The sequence below is a fragment of the Culex pipiens genome, chromosome 2, assembly GCF_016801865.2.
Source record: "Culex pipiens pallens isolate TS chromosome 2, TS_CPP_V2, whole genome shotgun sequence".
NCBI lineage: Eukaryota > Metazoa > Arthropoda > Insecta > Diptera > Culicidae > Culex > Culex pipiens.
In genome coordinates this window covers 93,376,854-93,387,052 of record NC_068938.1, presented here as the reverse complement: position 1 = coordinate 93,387,052, position 10,199 = coordinate 93,376,854, and the positions used below count along the sequence as shown (strand labels likewise).

The 10,199-nt window shown below is 35.3% G+C and overlaps 1 protein-coding gene across 1 annotated transcript in view; it reads right to left on the bottom strand.

The window, feature by feature from the left end:
- The window catches only part of LOC120431017 (clavesin-2-like), a 292,456-nt gene that overhangs the window by 238,703 nt on the left and 43,554 nt on the right, over positions 1–10,199 (bottom strand). The gene's annotated exons all lie outside the window — the stretch shown is intronic.

Sequence of the window (10,199 nt, the reverse complement as noted above, 5' to 3'; positions counted from 1 at the left end):
GAGTAATTAAAATTGTTCATTAATCAGATGAACTCTTCGAGTCATGCCAAGCATTTTAAAAAAATATTTCAAGCCAGCATTTTCAAAAAGTCAGGGGTAACTTGAACCTTGATTTTCTATAAGTTACAGCAATTGCACACATAAAGCCTCACGTTTGTGTTCCGTTAGTAGGGGTGACTGTGGGTCAACAAACGATACACCTCTCGTAATTTCTTAATAACAATTTAAATAACATTGAAAATCTTTCAAGATAGTTTACTAACATTTTCCCAAAATATGGTGGATTTTGATGAACACTACCTTAAATGCCAATAGTTTGAAAATTGACCCAATCTCACCCTTAGTGGGGGTGACATTGGGTCAAATGAAACGAAAATGATGGTCAAATACAACGATATGGTAAAAACAAGTCATCCAACAGAGTTTCTTGTTCGAGGGAATCGTATTGACATGCTTCAATGTTTAAAGTAGAGATTTTCAAACATTTGAGTAGTTCGAGCAATTCCAACAAAAATATTAGAAACATGATTTTTCGAGAGGTCATTTTTGGCCAAAAACGTACCTCAACTTTAGACAGCTGCCAAAATAACAGGGTTTGTTCTAGTAACGAGATTTTTCAGCAAAGTCATTTCAAGATGTCCCCTATACAACCCTTTTAACAGAATATAGTTTCATTGAGAAGAACCTGAGTAATAGTAAAATCCGTAAAAAAAATCACTTTGACCCAATCTCATCCCCCAGACCCAATGTCACCCCCACTGACGGTATAGAAAATATTTAAAAACTTAATGCAGGGATCAAGTCTTGGGGCCATTTATAAACCACGTGGACACTTAAGGTGGGGGGGGGGGAGGGGGTTGGCGATAGTCCACGCTCTATACAAAAAACGTTTTTCATATGAACAATTTCCCACGAACGTTGAGGGGGGCGGGGGGAGGGGGTTCAGATGTCCAAAAATGTGTCCACATGGTTTATGGATTATCCCCTCCCTAATTGCACTTTTTTAAATAAATAATTTTCAAAATTAGTAAGAAATTAGGGTTTTGTAGTTGATAAGTTTATCAAACAATTCATGTATAAAAAATATTTTTTGATTTTTTTTTATGTTTCCATATTTACATAACAAAACAAAGAAAAAATGTGTATTGTATGTTTTTTGCAGCACTTTTTAAAATAATGTGTGTAATTCAATCCGAACATTTATTTTTATTTTTCTTTGTTTTCCACAATTATTTCGAGTCAATTTTGCACAACTTTTTAGAACAAAGCTATTTTTTACCCACATGCTGACGAGATACAAATACAGGCTAGGGGGATCAAGTCTCCCCACTCTCCCCTACTCTGAGATCAATATGTCAAATGCTGTATCAAGTAGGCGAATACCTGTTTCCACCCTAATTCAACAAATTGTTAAAAAAATATTTAAATTCATTCTAAATGGCAGTTTTTTCTATCAAATTTACAACTCCAACACTTCAAACTTACGTTGAATTTACCGAGGATTTCGAAGTTGTCAAAATTGAGACCAAATTTCCACTTGGTTATGGGTGGTCCCATAATGTTTATTTTCGTGTTCACGATGAAACGGGGACCTTTTTTTCAAAAAAAATATTTTTATTGGGTCCTTTTCAGTGCTGGGATAAAAAATGAAATTTCAAGGCTTTTTATATTTTATTTTATTTATTTATTTTTTTTGAGAACACAGATAGAAAAATTAAGAATAAAAATATTTTCATGAGTCTTTTGAAAATGTCGACAGAAGCAAATTTGTAATAATGTATACACCATTCCTTACTTTTTTTTTAAATTGTTTTTTTTTCACGGTTTTGAAAATAATGCTTGAAATTTTAAAAGGAAAATTTAAAAAAATCGTCTTAAACTGCAAAACATTATTTTTTTTGCAAAAAGCAATCAAGAGAAACATTTTTTGCTCAACTCCACTCGAGTCTAGTCAAAAAGAGCAAATTTTACCTGAGTAATTCTCTGGAAGTTCAATTTTTTTTTGAAAGCATTTTGTATTTTATGATTTGGAGGAAAGTTTGTCCATGCATTCGCTATGTTATGATTTGGATTTTTCAAAAAAGCGGACAAGAAATTCCATTTTTGATTGATTTTTTTTTCACTGAGATTATTAGAGATTTTTTTTTTTAATTTTCGAATTTTTTTATGTGTTTTTAATCATTTGCGCTACAGAGCGGATTCGCTAATTATATAATGGAACTGCATTCGAATGAGCGAATTCCAATAGGAACGACTGACAGCTGTCAAAAGCTTGTAACCAGTAACCACGTGCTGGTTTTGACGGTTGAGTGCTTTTCGATTCGAATACGTAACGAAATTAGAATTAACGAATCCGCTCTGTTGAGTTAAGGATAGTGAAACATCGAAGTTACATTTGTAATTTCCAAAAAAAAACCTAAAAATTTGTTAAACAAAATTTTAAAAAATCTATTTTTTGTTCTAAAATTAATTTTGCGATAAAAAAAGACTTTAAACTCATTAAAGTTTGATTTGAAAAAAAAAACAGAAAATATTGAATAAATCGAAAAATTCTGAAATTGTTGCATCCTGCCATTCAAAGCATTCAACTGAGTTCATGATCCATAATCGATTACATTGTCTTAAACCCTTCCAAAACTCAGAGCACGAAAGAACTGCTCTGTTCAACTTTCTAGAAGCCATCATTTCAATATTATTATTTTTCACGAATGAAAGCACACCCACCAGACTGTGAAAAATCCATCAACTGTTGCACAACCATAGAACCGGAGAAAAACTCCAATAAGAAACGCCTCAGAAATCAATGGTGGTCTCCATTTGAGTGGGGCTCTCGTGGTTGGAGGTTTTCCACCAGCAGCCGACTCTAATATTTATTCGTTTGCTCCGCTGCCCTTGGAAACTGTCTCGAATTTCCCTTTTATTGTGCCAAATCTGCCACAAAACCTCAAGCCCAGGTGCGCTCGATTGAGAGCACCGCAAGGCAAATTAAGCAACTTGAAACATTGTTCAAAAGGGCAAGGGCGCTCGAAAATGAAGGTAAAATTCGCTCTTCGTGACTAGCCTGGAGTTGGATTGGGCTAATATTTTGTTTCTCTTGATTGCTTTTTTTCTTTGTTTGAATATTTTTTGAGCTTAACTTGAAAATATGATTTATAATGAACTCGAAAATTCTGTTGATATACACTAATAAGATACTAAATTATATAATTTCATCAGTAATCTTTGAAATTGTAAATTGAATTACAATGTTTCCACAAAACATTAAATATTATTTAAAGAAATCAACTCAAGCTACAATTTTAAAATCATTAAAGTAATAAATATATGATACATAATAAGTAATTGACTATTTTTAATTGATTTCACCACAATTTTTATTTTTTTAGTTCTGATTGTAACGAAGTTGCTTTGTTCAACTCACGCGGTGAATTATCTCATTATGAATCAACTTTGTGGCGCAGAGTGAAGCAATTAAGTCGTCGGATGTTTGCTTTTTTCCATTCAGACCTTCTCTCTTTCATTTGCAATTGTTATTTACTGGTTTAGTCATGTTTGCTTGCTTGCTTGTAGTTCCAGAGTCATGTGCGTGAAGTGATCTTGAAATGTTACATTACTGTGAAAACTGCACGAAGGAAAGCCGGCTGCCGTAAGCTATGTGCACACAATTAACGCGCGTGAATGATTCTTTCTAAATGATCCAGATCCAGGCGAAGAAATAGTTGCATTCTGGCTGCAGAGTTGCATTCCACTGGCGAAACGGGTTGAGTTATCTCACTCCGTTCAGGAAATTGCAGAACCAAATCTTGGCTGGAAACCGCTACGCAGACTTTTCGAAGTTGATGAGCGAAAGCAGTTAAACACTATCCAGCAGAAGAAGGCTTGATCCATGGCAGAAGGCAAAAAGTTGTTTTCATAGTTGAAATCAATTCATCAATTATGCCGAACGTTTTAAAAGGTAATTTAAAACTGCATTTTGAAAATCAGGTTGAATTTATCTCCAGTAGCGTGCTCAGGCTCTGACAGAAGGGCGCCATCCTCGTATGGGGATTTTTTAATAACAGTATTTGTGAATGACCCCCGGAGAAATCAATGTCAAGTTCCCTTATTCTAGCAGTGCACGACACACTACAAACGTCCAAAGGGTCATTCTAATGCAAAATTTACTGAACCTTCCGAAATAAATACTTTCAAAAGGACACGAATGAGTTTTAAGGGTGCAAACTTCAAAGAACTGGTCAAAAAATATCGAAATCATTTCAAAAACCTTTATCGTGAAATTCTGATAACTCGTGTAGCATACATGCAAAACGCTCTTCCCGAGGATATCAAAAGACTTCAAACTTCTCAATTAAAAAAAAAAACTCAAAAACAAGCTATTTGAGGAAACATTTTAGACTGTTAAGCATAGTGTTGTTTCTCAAATTTCTTCAGTTTTTTTGTACCTCTGTTAATTGTTAGTATTTATTTGCACTTATTTTATGTGTGTAACCAAAATGTAAAGCAAAATTCACTACGAGACGTTGGTTCATTAGCAAATAAACGATGAACAATAATGATAATAACAAACCTCTGATGTTTATTTTTTTTTGTTTTTCTAAAAAGTAACCCTGCAATGTTACAAAAAACACGTAATTTTGAAATGAAATATTTAGGTTTTATTAAAAATTACCTCTCTGGGTTACTGCAGATTCAGAAATTTCCCATAAAATTAAATGTATCTCGACGTTTGACAGTTGAATAACGAGAAATGGCAGCAATTTCAAAACCATTTTAACTTTTTGAAAAATACGTTATTTCAGAATTTTTAGTACGCTATCAAATCAAGTATCAAATTTAACAAAGTCCCTGCGATACCAAATTTCTATCTCCTCCTTGGACCTTGATTTGATTTGATGATTTGATTTGATGTGATAACCAACAGGGCCACAAGGATGACCTATGTAGCGGTTGCCTAGAATTACAGTGGCTCAGACTTAAAGAGAGCATCTTCAAATTACTGCCGTATGAAGGGCCAAAAGGGGGTGGACCTTGGACCAAAATTACCCCTTAAAGCTAATTTTCAAGGATGTTGAAGAGAGGTCGGGGATACTGCTGTATGAGCTGGCGGAAAATGATCCCTTTGAAATTCCATAAATCTATGCCTCTGAGCTCTCTTGTACTAAGCTTGCTAGGATTCCAATATAGTAAGCATAAGAGAACACTGAGGCATCGACATAATGCTGGCCCCTACAAATTTCATGTACATCGCTAGGTATAGATATAGTTTCCAGATCCTGAAATTGTACAGCAACAGCAACAATTTGGCTTTGAAAATGTCTATAAATCTCTTTACAACAATTATGATTCATAGAAAAGAGCAGTCAAATACCGATGTAAAGTGATTTTAAATTAATGGGTCCATTTCATTTTTAAACAATGTGGACATTTTTTTTTTGAAATTTCTAGACCAAATATTTTCGGTAATACATTGACTTTTTTTTAAATTCAAGCCACTGCAATAATTGTTGTTGTTTGTTTATTAGAGGCAACTTTAAAACTGTAATAATAATTAAAGCATTTTGTGATATTGTTTCCTTCAACAATTTAAAAATAAAACTCGAAATATTAAATTATTCGTATAGCAATGTCCAAATCCTGCCAAGACGGTGGTACTAATACATAGATACATACATACCAAAACTCAGAAATATTAAATTATTAAACGATATTTTTAGTTTTATTTAGGCAACTATGAAAGCTAGTATAAATTTTACATATTTAAATTTTATGTACCTCACCATTTTTCGAGGTCGTGAAGCTAAATTTCAAATTTAGGCATAATTATTGAAATTGAACAGTCATCCCACATATTCGGAACGGTTTACGGATCGGGCAATGCTCAAAAAGCATAGCAAATCGATAATTGAACTTAATGATTCGCTTCTACCTTCATTCGAAAGCTTTGCTTGCGATCTTTCGAATGCTGTATCGAACAACTGCAAATTTTTATGTTTATATCAAGTGTTTGAAGAAAAACTTCGACCCTTGAAATCCACAAATTCGGAACACTTTTTCCTTACGGATGTAAACAACTTTGGTTCTCTCCATGAGTACATATTTTTTACAACATAATGATTTCTCGCACCAAACCAACGAAACTCAAGCATAGTTATGTTTTATCCATGATCTGATAACTTTTTTGTTAAAATATCAGTTAAATTCAAGTGTTTCACAATTGTGGAAGGCACAATAACATCCCACAACTATGGAACAGGCAAATTGGAGGCACTGTTTTGCTGCTCTGGATAAAATAATCTTGAAATGAGGTTTTTCGTTCAAAAAGTACTGCTTTTACTAGTGAAATAGCAAGAGAATGTCAAAATGAAGGTCCTAAAAATAGCAGGGTCGACAGAAATGCTGCATTTGCCATGTTATTGACAAATTATCACAAAAGTTTTCCGAGATTGTGCGTGTTCCGAATATGTGGGATGACTGTACCTCAACATTTATTTTTTGATAACAATAAATGTAATTGCATTAAAAACAGGATTTAAAAAATGGGGGAAATATGACGTGTCAGCAGATAGCACAATCATTTTGATGAGAAATTGGTCTGTATCACAAGTGCACTTAAGTGTGTTATTGAGATATCCAGGAAACGGAAGTGAATTTTCAAAATCGGTTTAAAGCATCTTGTACGGTTTGTTGAGTTTAACAAAACGTTGTCATTTATTAATTTTCTACCAAAACACGCAAGCCACGATTTGTAAAATGTCAAAAATTTATGAAAATATTTTTTTCTGAAGTTTTACGTCTTTTATGGTCCCTAAATACAAATATAATAGTATTTTTTTAAATTATAGTTAGGCCGTTGCAAATATTTTTCAAAGTTTGGGCTCGTTTATAAATACTATGAACTTTTATGAAATAACAAAGCACCGCAAAAACTTTTTTTTTCTCGCAAAAAAAAAATTCGTCAATACTTAGAAATTTTAGAAATTATTGATTGTAAAACAACTGGATAGGTGTATAATGCATTTTTTGCAATTCCGTCGTGAAACTACTTACTTTTTCTGTCATTCTTGAACGATGAAATAGCCTACTTTTCTGTGTGTGTGTGTGTGTGTGTGTGTGTGTGTGTGTGTGTGTGTGTGTGTGTGTGTGTGTGTGTGGGTGTGTGTGTGTGTGTGTGTGTGTGTGTGTGTGTGTGTGTGTGTGTGTGTGTGTGTGTGTGTGTGTGTGTGTGTGTGTGTGTGTGTGTGTGTGTGTGTGTGTGTGTGTGTGTGTGTGTGTGTGTGTGTGTGTGTGTGTGTGTGTGTGTGTGTGTGTGTGTGTGTGTGTGTGTGTGTGTGTGTGTGTGTGTGTGTGTGTGTGTGTGTGTGTGTGTGTGTGCAACCAACCAAACGGGACCACTTCGTTTGTAATGCGTTTCCGCCTTTTCGGGCGCGGTTTGCCATTATTATTTTTATAAAACTTAGTTAGGTATGTAACAAAAATTGGTTTCGAAATAAAGAAGGTATAACTTTCTAGCATTGCTGCTAACTAAATTTTTAAAGCTTCTATTTATTTGGCGCAAAAAATTAATTGTAATTATTTGAATTCATTTAAGTACTTGGTGACGAATGGTCAAATTCCGGTTATCGTCACCATAATTCAATAAACAACAAGATTGAAACACTTTTAAAATGCTTTAATTCATTCTACTCTACTCACTTGTATGCATAGTACCAATATGATCGGTAAAGATAAACAGAATGAACTCATTATGTACTTATTTTGCTTAAAATTACAAAAAGAACACAGTTCTTTAGTTTACTGTATTTTCGAACATCATAATCAATGAAAATCGTGAAAATATGAACAAAATTCTGAATTCCATAATCATTCTGCCTTTCCAGACATTCGGCCTTTTGAGACGTTCTGCCTTCTGAGCAAAAGACAAAATTCGGCCTTCTGAATTTCGGCCTTCCGAGATTCTGCCTTTTGAGTTTCGGCCTTTTGAGGCAATCCCAAAATCAAAATTTCACTCAATGGGTGATTTTCGGAATTGCAAAAAAATGTTGTATGGAACTCGTTGCAAAACTTGATTTTTTCAGCACTCTTCGTATTTATCCAACACATTGAACCTCGTTGGATAAATGTACGACTCGTGCTGAAAAAATCCTCTTTTTGCAACTTGTTGCATAAACTACTATTAAATCACTTTTTTTCATTCAAATGTTGACACCGTGGCCTGTAATTTTGATTTTTGAAGAAAATTTCGAAAGGGGTGAGACAATAACTTAAAATAAGATTTGAAAGACCTTAGATTAATTTAGAATGTTTAAACAAACAATTTAATTAAAAAAAAACTTGCAAACTGCCGTGGAACGGCTCCAGTTCCAGTGCATGTAACAATAAAAACAACCGTTTGCGTGCGATGGTTTTGCGAGCCGCCACGAGAGAGAGCAGCAGAATGTTACGCATCGGTTGGCCACCCGACGACGGGTTCGGTTCACCGGGGTCTAAGCCATCATGTCCATCGTCGTTGGCGGCGCCATCCATCCATCAGGCAGTCAGTCAGTCGGTCACGTCGGAGTGCTTTCGCGGGTTGTTGTTGTTTTTTTTTCGCTTGTTTTTTTCAATTCTGCTGACTCAACCATTCAACAAGGTAAATAATGTATTACACATTTCTTTCTTCTCTTGCAGTTCGTCTTTCTTCAAAAGTGACCATTTGACTTCACCTACATATTTTGGGCGGCGGTGGCAATTGATGCGCTTGAAAACGACTAAATTTGGGCCAACAATTGAATAATGAATCGGATCAAGTTCGTCGCTTCGGATCACGTTGAAGTCTCCGGTGGTAGGTGAGGTGAGGGATGTCTGGTGGAGCCGCATGGTTCATAAAAAAATCAAACATAAACAAATCATTTTGTGTACAAGTTGACAGTATTATACATGATTATTGAAATGATGATGATTATTGAAAAGTGCTCTGATAATATTCGAAATCTCTTTTTTGAGAAGGGATATTCAGATCGATTTGGTGCCTTCAGCAAAAGTTGTAGGCAATGATCTCAATGACACAGAAAAAAATTTACACAATTTTTTTTCCCTTTTTTAAAAAATAAAACAGTTTATACAAATTTCACTCCAAACGATTTTTTTCATTTTTTAATATGTCTAGATGGAAAAAGTCTAAATAGGAGTCGCCTCCCTCAAAAAGAAAAACCTGCTTCGATAGTGTCGCTGGTCGGCATTTGGACTCACAATCCAAAGGTCTTCAGTTCGAATCCCGAGGTGGATGGGAGCTTAGGTGTAAAAAGTGGTTTATGACACCTTGTTTTGAGTAGGAATCATGCAACAAATATCATCAATGCCATGCTGTAGAGTGAACAATTTGATAGTATAAAATATAATACTTAAATATGCCATAATCCTACATCTCATTCATCCAACCTTGTTATCACAACCCCACAAACTCTCACCCACAATGGTCATCCGTTTCGCCAATAGTACGTTCGCCAAATTTTATCAAAAAACAAATTTGTGCACTTTCGCGTGAGTTGGCACGCGACGTATCGCAGCTTGAATCAGTACACTGCAAGCAGAGATGACACCATCCCCGGGGCGCTCGGAAGCACGTTTCAAACTTTGAACACCAACGGATGGGGTGACTCATCACTGCGCCACCAGAGCGCCAAGTTTGGCCAAATCGTGTTTTATTTTCTGCATTCATTTACCCACTTTTGTACATTTGTAGTGTTTCTACGATGACTCTTTAGTATACGCGCGCTTAGTTGGTTGGTTTTAAAATTCGAATAAGAAGAAGAAAAGTCGAGCGCAGCGGAAATTGAAGAAATCATCGAATTATAAATTGTAAACAGCGACGAACCGACGAACTCTCGACGGTTTAGGCCTGGCGGACATCGAAGCAGACACACAAAACCAATCGACAAGCCACCGCTGAACCGAATCCGTAACGGAAGGTAAGTGAACTCCCACGCGTCTGCGTATAAACTATAAATAAACAAAACGACAGTTTCGAAGACAGTCTGTTTCCGCGGTGACTTAGACGGCCGGAAGTGACGAGCCTTCTTTGGGGTGGAGCGACGAACCCTCTAGATGTTGCGTTGAGTTGGTTTTAAAACGCACAGCTGTCGATTCAATCAAAGACCAATAAAACAGACATTGTTTTGAATGGAAGAGTGGGTTTACGAGATTGATTTGAATAGCGTTTC